The sequence below is a fragment of the Mauremys mutica genome, chromosome 5 (genome assembly GCF_020497125.1).
Source record: "Mauremys mutica isolate MM-2020 ecotype Southern chromosome 5, ASM2049712v1, whole genome shotgun sequence".
In the NCBI taxonomy this organism is placed as follows: domain Eukaryota; kingdom Metazoa; phylum Chordata; order Testudines; family Geoemydidae; genus Mauremys; species Mauremys mutica.
In genome coordinates this window covers 10554268-10567216 of record NC_059076.1, presented here as the reverse complement: position 1 = coordinate 10567216, position 12949 = coordinate 10554268, and positions in this window count along the sequence as shown.

Here is a 12949-nt window from a genome sequence, read left to right as displayed (position 1 = left end):
GGCAATGAGTTCCACCAGTTAGTTATGTTACTTTTTCACACTTTTCCTTCTGTATGTAATAAACCTTCTATTAATCTCATCAGGTGACCCTGGGGCTTTGTACTGTGTGAATGGGTAAATAATGCTTTGCTAGTCACTTTCTCCACACCATTCATGAGTGTATAGACTTCTCTGCTATCCCCCCCCCACTATTTATTTCTTTTCTAAGATGAACAGCCCTATTCTGACACTTATGTACAGAGGGATGGAATCTCATTTACACAAATGGCTCCCTTACATCACCCTGACAATGTACAGGGGCCTAAAGTGGGAATAAATCATAATTATACCCACACTATGACTACAGTGGTGTAAAGAGGCCTTAATGAAGAGGACAGTTGGGCCTTAGCTGAGGAAGGACTGGAAGATCAGGCCAAGAGATTGTCTGAAATGTTTGTGGCCAGATAAGGCAATCCAAGGCCTTAGGCGTGTTTTCATATGAGGCCCCCATCTGGGGGTTCCACCATTCCATTTAGGGAAGGCTGGATGTTTCTCTCTCCCAATCTCCCTGGACCATCAGGGATCAGGGAGACAAGCAAATCAAAGGAAGGTAAGGGCACTGGTAGAAATGCCGGCCCCTACCGACACCCACTCTTTAAGAGTCTGTCCATTTTCGTAGCCCACACATTTATAAATAGGCTGCCATTAATTTAGAAGAGGAAGTAATTCAGGGACATCTAGACCATGGATCGGCTCAGCATGCTGAGCTCCACGCAATTTATCAGGTTTTAAGGCAATATGAAAATTCCCCATGGCCTATATATATTTATGGTGACAGTGATTTTTTTTTTTTGTGTGAAGGGAATACAGTTTTGGATACATAACTGGTATAGGAACAGGTGGAGAGCAGCAGATGGAAAGGATATTGCATATTCAAAGAAATGGAAATGGATTTACCAGTGGGTAACAAAGAACCCTAAACAATTAAAGGTGCGAAATATAAAGAAACGGGTATGAAGACCACCAGGAATAATTGGGTAGATACCATAGCAGTTGTAACCAAAGGTTAATAAAGGAATGTCTGTGCTGACACATCTACGCCAACAGATGGCGCTACAGACCACCCGAACCGAGTTCCAAAAAAATTAAAAAGCCAGGAGTTGTTTAATGTAGCCCAGTGGTCCCCAATCTTTTTGTGGCCAGTAGCACATTCATGGTTTCAGAAGAGTGTGGCAGGCGCCAACAATTGTTCAAGGCTTATTTTGTATTTGTACATTAAATAATATGAAAAACATCATATTTAATATTACATAATATATGAATCCTTAAGATAAAAAAGGGTAATTTTCATGTAAAAGGTATTAATTAAATTATTCAGCAATTACTGTTTCACTTTACTGTGTGAATTTGCTCTTTTTTATCTACTTGTAAGAAAAATTAAGGCATTTTTACAAAATAAATATCATAAACAGTTTTCATCTTATTTATTTAAAAAAAGTAAAACAAACTGCTGGTCCAAATATATTTATTTATTCTTACTTTAACATAGAATGAAGCCTGCAGCCCAAGAGTTCTCTGTCCTCAGCAGGTGCGGGGCCCCGGCTTCTCTCCCGGAGAGAAGCTGCTGCCCCGCCCCGGCCGGGGACAGAGGACACCAGCTCCCGCAGCCTGCAGCCTCAGAGAAGCCGGAGAGAAGCTGCAGCCCCACGCCTGCCAGGGATAGAGAACACCGGTGCCCTCAGCCTGTGGGCCCCAGAGTTCTCTGTCCCCGGCAGGCACAGGGCTGCGGCTTCTCTCCCCTGCTGGGCACTAGGCGGGTGCACATAACTGCCCAGGCGGGCACTGCGTTGGGGACATGAGTGTGAAATTGTGTGTGGTGCTCTCAGGACAAGGCTCGTCGTCCACTCTGGCAACCCATGATGCACCAACAAAGGCTTGGGCCATGGCACAAGGTTCAAATTGATTTAATTGATAAATTGCCAAGGGGTAAGGAAGGACTCCAGTATTTATTGGTAACAATTGATTCCATTTTGGAGTGGGTGGAGGCATTTCCTACTAAACATAATAGCACCAGGGTAGTAGCCAAAAAAGTTTTCTAACGAGGTATTATGTAGATATGGCACCCCCGAATGGGGGAGCCTGTGTGTGTGTGGGGGGGAAACAAACCCTTTACAGCAATAAAACAAGCCTGGAGAATTAAACAAAAGCCCCCTATACCATACCAGCCTCAGGCCAAGTAGAGCTCATGAACTGTACTATTAAGGAAGCGCTCCAGAAGGTATTACCATAAGTGAGCAGGGTTATATAAAAAGCATAGGCCAATTTAGGCTATGCAGCACATAATCTAATAGCAGTTTAATACATACTGATACATGCATGGTATGGCTAATACAGATTGGTAATATGTGCTGGGCTAGCGTGTATTTTTCAACACGATTGATTGATTTGTATTGCAGTAGCATCTGTGATCCCCAGTTAGGGGTCAGAGCCCTACTATGTTAAGCACAGACCGGCCTATTGGATGGCTCCTGCCACAGAAGGCTTGGAAAGGCCTGACTTTCTTGAAAGAAGTTCTCCCCGTCCCCTGAAACTCAGGCTCCTCTCAGGTTGGGCACCCAAAAGCTGAGGCGGTCAAAAGGAGCAGCTCCTTTTGAAAGCCTGGGCTTTGACAAAAGAGTAGTTTGTGGATTTTGCCCATACTTCTTGTAACTTACCATACTGCTGTGCCCAGTAATGTTGTTGCAGCTAGTGCCATCGGTCGGTTCCTAGTGTTATAAAAATTACGGTTGGAAATGCACTGGCAGGAGATAAATCTGGAGTTATTTGTTTTTAGAATGTATCAAATGCAATATGTTAAAGTGAGCACGGCCAGGCATGTTGTCATGAGAAGTAGGTAAGGCATGCGCAAGTCAGCCTGGCTCCGGTTCTGCTCTAGGATACCCATTCAATATGGAAATTTTTGCTTTTACATTCAATGGATAGCAGTAGTCTTCCAGATGCCCTCCCCCCAGCCAGAGTTCTTGGTCTTGGTGCTGTTAACTGTACTGGGACACCTTCCAAATGTTCATTAAGGGGGCAGTCTAAATCTCAACAAAGATCCCATCATTTGGATTATTAAAGCACCTTGAGGCCCCAACCTTTGTACAAACAGATAGTAAGAGACAGCCTCTGCCCCACAGAGCTTACAATCTAACCAGACGAGGCAGACTGTCTGTGTCCTTCCTCCTGTGCATAGAGAGGTGCAGAGACTTGGCCAACATTGCAAAGTAGGTCAATGGCAGAGACAGTAATAGAACCCCAGGTTTCATAAGGTCTAGTCTAGAGCTTTACCCATTGGACCCACCAAAGTACATCAATTAAATATACTTGGCCCTATGCCAGCATAGGGGTATTACCCAGGGTTTTCAACCCAAAGCTCTTGGTAACTTTACTCTGTGTGAAGTGGTGTCAGGAAATAAATCAAGGGAGACACGGCCATCCAACCGCTAGATGGCTGGCACAAACAGGACCACAAGAGAGTGCTTTCACTTAAAGCTAAACTTTACTTAATCTCAAGCACTTACACACATCTGCAACCCTCAATTACCAAAGTTGGGTGTGGCTCCCAAGTGGCACTAGGGGCAGTCTTCTGATGGCCAATCTTCCATCTGCCAGTGGGGACCACAAGATGTGTTCAGAGGGAGAGTCCCTGAAGAGGCCAACTACACCAAACTTTCTTCCCTTATTTGTTCATTATTATTTACAATACCACTTCACTTAAAGAAAACTTGTTAAGCAAGAAATGTCACAGGTTAAGCAAGAGGTTTCCTTCTGATCGTCAATTAGCCAGATGTCTTTTCAGAGTTTGCATGCCTTAAGGCCCTGGCAGACATCCCTGAATGCTTCTTGTATTTTCCAAAATACATACCTCAGCAAATTCAACAGAGATCTCACCAGGAAGGACACGAGGTCGAGCTGCCCTTCTGTGGTCACCCAAATCCCCTCCCCTCCTGACTCGGTCAGGCTCAGGCTTCTGCATAGGCCCACTTACAGCCTACTGGCTTGGCTACTTTTAGCAATAAGAGGTAGTAGGGTGACCCGATGTCCCGATTTTTATAGAGACAGTCCTGATATTTGGGGCTTTTTTTAATATGGACTCTTATTACCCCCCCCCCACCCTCTGTCCCGATTTTTCACACTTGCTACCTGGTCACCCTAAGCAGTAGTGGTTCAGGCACCTTCTTGGTCTGCCAAGATCTCCCCGTTCAGAGGGCTGGAGTTGATAGCCTCTCAAGGTCCCTTTCAGCCCTGCCTTCCTATGAAAAGGAGAATGAAAATGGATATGTAAAAATGGCATCTCATTACTTGACAGATCTGCTTTCAGAGTCAAGCAGAAAAATGTCCGGACTGCCTCACAGTCCTGCTGGCACTGCCAAGCCAGTACTGGAGAGAGCAGGGAGAGCGAGCTAGATTGTACTCTGGCTGCTCATTATCAACAGAAGTGCTAACTTAGGCCCCCAATCTAGCAAAGCACACATGCATCCTTTGTTTTCCTGGAACAAAGCCTAAATTCCAACTGCAAGGGCAGACTCTGCTTTCACTTACACTGGTGCAACACCATTGAAAAATAACTCGGGGCAGAAATTCAGGGCAGAATTTGACCTGCAGGATTGTCACTGTGACTCGTTCACCACCAGAAGCAAACAGTACATCTACAACTGCAGCTGGACACACTCACTAGCTTTGCCCAAGGTAGTGTGCTAAAAATAGTGTGGACATTGCAGCATGCATGGTGGTTTGGGCTAGCCACCTAAACTCAGACCTAGGGCTTGTAGCCTCTGCCAGGGCCACAGCATCTACATGGTTGGCCAATGTTTAGCACACTAGCTTCAGTGAAGCTAGCACAAGTCTGTCAACCCACCCGGGGGAGGCATGCTTCCTACTGCAGTGTAGACATACCCAAAGAGCTCAGCTTGTCTTTCTGGTTCTTGTGGTGATCTGCAAGTTTCCTCACTTTGCATATTGAAAGATTGTGTTTCTAAATGCTTGAAGTGGCAATCGCTGCTGGGCTGCCAATTCCCATGATTTTTCACTCATGAGCTTTAGTATTTTTCTGAAAGCCCCTGCTCCAAGAGTTATGTAATTACATGAGAATCACAGGTTTCATTTGTGAAAAGTTTCTATCGCTCACAGTTGCAGAAAGAAGCTTGAAAATGTGAACTGTAAAAGGTTAAAAAACCAGGATGCAAATGAAAAGATCCCTATTTTGGGTTACAAATCTGATATATGAATTTTAATTATAATCTGATTTTGAGGTCCTGCCTTTTGATTTTTGAATGCTTGGGTTTGGCATACTGTCACTGAAAGCACAGCAGATCTGGAAACCTACTGATTCTTCAGAGAAGAACTATGCTGTATGCATCTCTTACCTGCACTTTCTCCTTGCACAGCTACATGTTGATAACAGTAACTTGAAATGGATAGGTGGGAGCTATACCAGCAGTTACATAGTAATTAACACCAGCTGTAACTCTTTGTGTTATGGATTCCTGGCACTGCAAAGCAGTATGCCCACACTTGTTGCTGATTGGAAATTGCTATGTATGGAGCAGTATGCTGGGGAAGTGGCATCGTGATGACATAAGATACCACTGCAGTTGTTATGCATTTTGCATGGAAATCTGGCTGTGTACTGATCTATAAATTGTTTCATTCTGCAGTATTCGTTCTTTCCAATCTGTTCTCTTACTTCCCCCAACCAGAGACACCCGAGTGCACCAGTGTATGTACATACAGTTTTCCAGATGCTGGCTATATTTCCTCTGCTGCTTCTGTTACCTTAGTCACAGTAGATGCCTGTTATCCAAATTGAGAACATATAGTTGATTCTAAAATGGCTTGATTTCTCCCCTACCCCACTCTGAATTTGAATTTGATTTTTTTTCACCCGCACAGTTGGTTACATACCTGTATAACCCAGAACAAGTGCTGAACATGATACATTAATCAAAGCCAATTTAGGCAGATTTTGGGGTGGGGTGGTGGGGGAGTTAAATTTCAATAATACAATGTTTACGTAATTTTGCAGTGATACAATGTTCTCTATCCTAGTAAAGAGGAGAGGATAGAAACTGATAAAATACAGTAGGCTGAACAGAAACAGTCAAATGAAGTCAGACAACTAAAAAGTGACAAATTTTACAAGTGCTTGTACACAAATGCTAGAAGTCTAAATACTAAGATGGGTGAACTTGAAAGTCTGGTATTAAATGAGGATATTGATGTAATAAGCATAAAAGAAACTTGGTGGAATGGTGACAATCAGCGGGACACTAATACCAGGGTACAAAATACATAGGACTGACAGGGGAGGTTGTGCTGGTGGCAGAGTGGCACTGCAGATGAAAGACAGCATAGGGGCAAATATAGTAAAAATCTTAAATGAATCAAACGGTACCATAGATTCTGTATGGATAGAAATTCTATGTTTGAATAATAGTTCAGTGGTAGGAACATACTACTGACCACCTGACCTGGATGGTGATTGTGGAAAGCTCAGGCAGATAAGAGAGGCTATAAAAATAGGGGAAACAAATCAATAATAATGGGGGATTTCAGCTAGGTACATGTCACCTCAGAATGGGATGTGGAGATAGAGAGGTAGAGACACCATTAATGACTGCTTCTTAGAGCAGCTAGTCCTGGAACCCATGAGGGCAGAGGGAATTCTTGATTCAGTCCTAAGTGGAGCACAAGATCGAAGAGGTGAATATAGTATCAGAGGGGTAGCCGTGTTAGTCTGGATCTGTAAAAGCAGCAAAGAGTCCTGTGGCACCTTAGAGACTAACAGACGTATTGGGGCATGAGCGTTCGTGGGTGAATACCCACTTCGTCGGATGCATGTAGTGGAACTTTCCAGGCAGGTATATATATGCAAGCAAGAAGCAGGCTAGAGATAACGAGGTTAGTTCAATCAGGGAGGATGAGGCCCTCTTCTAGCAGTTGAGGTGTGAAAACCAAGGGAGTAGAAACTGCTTTTGTAGCTGGCTAGCCATTCACAGTCTTTGTTTGATCCTGAGCTGATGGTGTCAAATTTGCAGATGAACTGAAGCTCAGCAGTTTCTCTTTGAAGTCTGGTCCTGAAGTTTTTTTGCTGCAGGATGGCTACCTTTAAATCTGCTATTGTGTGTCCAGGGAGATTGAAGTGTTCTCCTACAGGTTTTTGTATATTGCCATTCCTAATATCTGACTTGTGTCCATTTATCCTTTTCCATAGGGACTGTCCAGTTTGGCCAATGTACATAGCAGAGGGGCATTGCTGGCATATGATGGAGTATATTACATTGGTGGACGTGCAGATGAATGAACCGGTGATGGTGTGGCTGATCTGGTTAGGTCCTGTGATGGTGTCGCTGGTGTAGATATGTGGGCAGAGTTGGCATCGAGGTTTATTGCATGGATTAGTTCCTGAGTTAGAGTTACTATGGTGCGGTGTGCAGTTACTGGTGAGAATATGCTTCAGGTTGGCAAGTTGTCTGTGGGCGAGGACTTGGCCTGCCACCTAAGGCCTGTGAAAATGAGGGATCATTGTCCAGGATGGGTTGTAGATCCCTGATGATGCGTTGGAGGGGTTTTAGCTGGGGACTGTATGTGATGGCCAGTGGAGTTCTGTTGGTTGCTTTCTTGGGTTTGTCTTGCAGTTGGAGGCTTCTGGGTACACGTCTGGCTCTGTTGATCTGTTTCCTTATTTCCTCGTGCGGGTATTGTAGTTTTGAGAATGCTTGGTGAAGATTTTGTAGGTGTTGGTCTCTGTCTGAGAGGTTGGAGCAGATGCGGTTGTACCTCAGTGCTTGGCTGTAGACAATGGATCGTGTGGTGTGCCCGGGATGGAAGCTGGAGGCATGAAGGTAGGCATAGCAGTCGGTAGGTTTTCAGTATAGGGTGGTGTTGATGTGACCATCACTTATTTACACCGTGGTGTCTAGGAAGTGGACCTCCTGTGTAGATTGGTCCAGGCTGAGGTTGATGGTGGGGTGGAAGCTGTTGAAATCATGGTGGAATTTTTCCAGAGTCTCCTTCCCATGGGTCTAGATGATGAAGATGTCATCAATGTAGCATAGGTAGAGAAGGGGCATGAGTGGACAAGAGCTGAAGAAGCGTTGTTCCAGGTCAGCCATAAAAACGTTGGCATATTGTGGGGCCATGCGGGTGCCCATAGCGGTGCCACTGATCTGGAGGTATATATTGCCATCAAATTTGAAATAGTTGTGTGTGAGGATAAAGGCACAGAGCTCAGTTGTGCTGTGGCATCATCAGGGATACTGTTCCTGATAGCTTATATTCCATCTGTGTGTGGGATGTTTGTGTAGAGAGCCTCTACATCCATGGTGGCTAGGATGGTGTTTTCTGGAAGGTCACCAATGCATTGTAGTTTTCTCAGGAAATTAGTGGTGTCACGGAGATAGCTGGGAGTGCTGGTAGCATAGGGTCTGAGTAGAGAGTCTACATATCCAGACAGTCCTTCAGTGAGAGTGCCAATGCCTGAGATGATGGGGCGTCCAGGATTTCCGGGTTTGTGGATCTTGGGTAGTAGATAGAATAACCCTGATCGGGGCTCTAAGGGTATGTTGATTTGTTCCGGTGTTAGTGTAGGGAGCGTCCTGAGTAGATGGTGCAGTTTCTTAGTGTATTCCTCAGTGAGATCTGAGGGAAGTGGCCTGTAGAATTTGGTATTGGAGAGTTGTCTGGTGGCCTCCTTTTGGTAGTCAGACCTGTTCATTATCACAACAGCACCTCCTTTAGTCAGCCTCTTTGATTATAATGTTGGGGTGGTTTCTGAGGCTGTGGATGGCATTGCGTTCTGCACGACTTAGGTTATGAGGCAAGCGATGTTGTTTTTCCACAATTTCTGCCTGTGCTTGTCAGCGGAAGCATTCTATGTGTAGGTCCAGACTGTCATTTCGACCCTCAGGAGGAGTCCATGTGGAGTTGTTCTTCTTGTGCTGTTGGTGGGAGGGTAACTGTATATCAGTGGGTTGTTCAGTGTTATCCTGAAAGTATTCAGGAGGTGAATATAGCAACCATAAAGTAAATGCTACTGTGGTGGGCTTCTTTGGTATTTCCCTCCACAAGGGTGTTAAATTAACTTCAGAAATGGGAACTACACAAAAATGCGGAAGATAATTAAATGGAGATTAAACGGAACCATCACAAGTGGAATGCCTGCAAACTGCATGGACTTTTTTTAAAAAAAACCACCACAGTAGAGGCTCAAATGAAACGTGTAGCCCTCCCCCTCTCCCTCCCAAACAAAAACCCAAAACAACAACAAACAGTAAGAGGACCAAAAAATGCCACTATGGCTAAACAGAGTAAAAGAAGCAGTTAGAGGCAAAATGGCATCCTTTAAAAATTGGAATTTATGCTTCTATTTATGCTTCTATTTTCCTCAATAGGATTGAGGAAAATAGAAGCATAAACTTTGGCAAGTCACATGTAAAAGCATAATTAGATAGGCTAAAGAATTTGAAGAGCGACTAGCAAAAGACTCAAACTAATGGCAAATATTTTAACTACGTCAGAAACAGGAAACTACCAAACAATCAGTGAGACCACTGGAGAATCGAGGTGCTAAAGGATCACTCAAGGGCAATAAGGCTATTGCAGAGAAGCTAAATGAATTCTTTGCATTGGTCTTTACTGCAGAGGATGTGAGGGAGGCTTCTACACCTGATCCATTCTTTTAAGATGACAGCTCTTAGGAAATGTCCCAGATTGAGGTGTCAGTAGAAAAGGTTTGGGAACAAATTGTTAAATTAAACAGTAATAACTTACCGGGACCAGCTAGTATTCACCCAAGAGTTCTGAAGGAGCTCAAAGATGAAATTGCAGTACTACTAACTGTGGTATGTAAGCTATTGCTTAAATCAGCTTCTGTACAAGATGACAGCTAATGTGATGCCATTAAAAAAATAAAGGCTGCAGAGGTGATCCGGCAGTTACACACTGGTAAGCCTAACTTCAGTACCAGGCAAACTGGTTTAAATGATAGTAAAGAACAGAATTATTAGACACAGATGAACCCAATTTGTTGGGGAAGAGCCAACATCTCTTTTGTACAGGAAAATCATGCTTCACCAATCTATTGGAATTCTTTGAGGGGGGCCAACAAACATGGTAAGATGATTGAGTGGATATAGTGTACTTGGACTTTCAGAAAGCTTTTGACAAGGTCCCTCTCCCAGGCTCTTAAGCAAAGTAAGTAGTCATGGGATAAGAGGGAAGGTCTCTTCAGTAATTGGATAAAAGATGAGAATAAATGGTCAGTTTTCAGACTGAACAGAGGTAAATAGTAGGTCCCCCAGGGATCTGTACTGGACCAGTGCCGTCCAATATATTAATAAATGGTTTGGAAAAAGGGTTAAACAGTGAGGTGGCAAAATTTGCAGATACTAAATTACTCAATATAGATGAACCCAAAGCAGACTGCAAAGAGTTATAAGGGATCTCAGCAAAGTGGGTGACTGGGCAACACAATGGCTGCTGAAGTTGAATGTTGATAAATGCAAAGTGATGCACATCAGAAAACATAATCCCAACTATACATGCAAAATGATGGGGTCTAAATTTGCTGTTACCACTCAAGAAAGAGATCTTGGAATCATTGTGGATAGTTCTCTGAAAACATCCACTCAATGTGCAGTGGCAGTCAAAAAAACGAACAGAATGTTGGGAATTGTTAGGAAAGGGAGAGAGAAGAAAACATACAATATCATATTGCCTCTCTATAAATCCATGGTACGTCCGTGCCTTGAATACTGCGTGGAGATCTGGTTTCCCTCTCAAAAATATGCGAGAATTGGAAAAGGCATGGAGAGAAGGGCAACAAAAAACACTAGGGGTATGGAACAGCTTCCATAGAAGGAGAAATTAAGAAGACTGGAACTGTTCAGCTTAGAGGAAGAGAGGATAGGAAAGGGGAATACAATAGAGGTCTATAAAATCATGAATGGTGTGGAGAAAGTGAACAGGAAAGTCATTTACCCCTTCACGTAACACAGGAACCAGGGGTAACCCGATGAGATTACTAGGCAGCAGATTAAAAACGTACATAAGGAAGTACCGTACTACTTCACACAGGACTCTGTAACTTGTTGCTAGGAGATATTTTGAAGGCCCCAAGTATTAATGGATATAAAAAAGAAGTAGGTAAATTCATGGAGTACAGTTCCATCAATGGCTGTTAGCCAGGATGCTCTGAGACACAACCCCATGCTCTGGGTATCTCTAGGCCCCTGACTGCCAGAGGCTGGGGCTGGAGGATAGGCTATGGATCACTTATCATGATTGCCCTGGTCTGTTCATTCCCTTGGAAGCATCTGGAATTGGCCACTGTCAGAAGACAGGACACTGGGCTAGAAGCACCATTGGTCTGATCCTGTGCGGCTGTTCTTATGCTCTTGCAACTGAGGATTTTAAAGCGCTTGTACAGACATGAATTAAAGATAACTATTTCCCAACAGTATAATGAAGTAATGTTCTTCCAGTTTTCCTTCTGGAGAAAATGAGGCACAGGTTCTGTGACTTGACTAATGTCATGCATATCAGTGGCAGAATGAGGAACGGAACTCCAGAACCCTTCTTCCCAATTTCACGTTGCAGATAGCACGCCTTCTCTTAACATAGTTTTATTTTCTACCAAATTTTAACAAAGGGCAAATTTCTGCCACATTTACTTTCACTGAGTAGTACTTTGTTCTGCACTCAGCACATCTTCCAGCTTTCCTCTGCAACCACAAGGCCTAGAGAACTCCTTTTTAAACAAACAAATGGAATCCAGGTTTCTTACCGAATCCAGGTACAGGGATTTTAAGATGGCTATCACAAGATTCACAATAAAAGCGTAAGAATTGGCAACGCTGCTTTAATCCCAAAGAAATTTTCCTAGCAGACCTCCCCACAGTCTTGGGTTTCATGGGGCTGTCCTGCTTTTTACTCCCCACACCTCTCATCCCAGCTGAAGAAAATTTCCCACAGTAACCTTGCTACTTTAAACTTTCAGATGAGCTTCCGTGATGCTCATGGAAAAGGGCAGGGTAAGGGCAGCGGCTTCATGGGGTTTCTCTTTCCTTCAGGCATGTGCAGCCCCTCTACATGTGTTCCCACAGGCACAGTGGGAGCTGGAGCTGCAATCCCCAATACAGCCCCAGCAAGGGTATGAGCAGTGCGGACCACCCCACTGCCCAGTCAGGTTCGGCCCTAAGTGCCCCATCAATGAATTGTGGGGAATAGGGCCAAACCGGAGTAGGCAGCGAGGTGGCCAGGGCTGGTTCTCCTTGCTGGAATGGCTCCTACATCAGTAGCTGCTGGGAAAGGAGTGGTGGGGAGCCCTAGAGGTGATTCGCTTGGGAGGTATGGTCCTGCACCCAGTGCATTGCTGCTCTTCTAAACTTGGCAATATGTGGAATCTTGCTGGGCCTGGACTGAGCCACCAGTCAGCCAGAAGTTTTCCTAGTAGTCTTGTCCCCTGGGAAACCCACGGGGCTGTGGAGCACAAGTGGAGCTCTGAGTCGCTGTCTACTCATTCTGCCTCGTAGGACTAGACCAGCCCAAGGAAGCAGAGGGTGGATCAGGGCTCCTGCAGGAGAGCTACTGCTGGGCTGACCTTGCAGGCTCCTCACTTAGGAGAAACATCCAGGAGTCCTCCCAGCCCTGGCCTTCCATGTTGGGAGTGGGAGAGGAGAGCCTCATGGGAAAGACGCTACTGGGCATGTTTGGTGCACCTGCCTTTCTAGGGAACAGGAAGGCTCCTGCAGAGTGAGGAGAAAGCCATGTGGGGAGATATGCCTGCAAGACTCAGGACTGGTAAAGCTCCTGTGGCTGAGCCTTACACAGGGGCAGGACCTCTGGGGAGAAGCCCAGGAGGCTCTGATCATTGCACAGAGCCCAGGAAGGGGCTGGGGAAAGGCCTGGAGAACTGCTGATGGCAGGA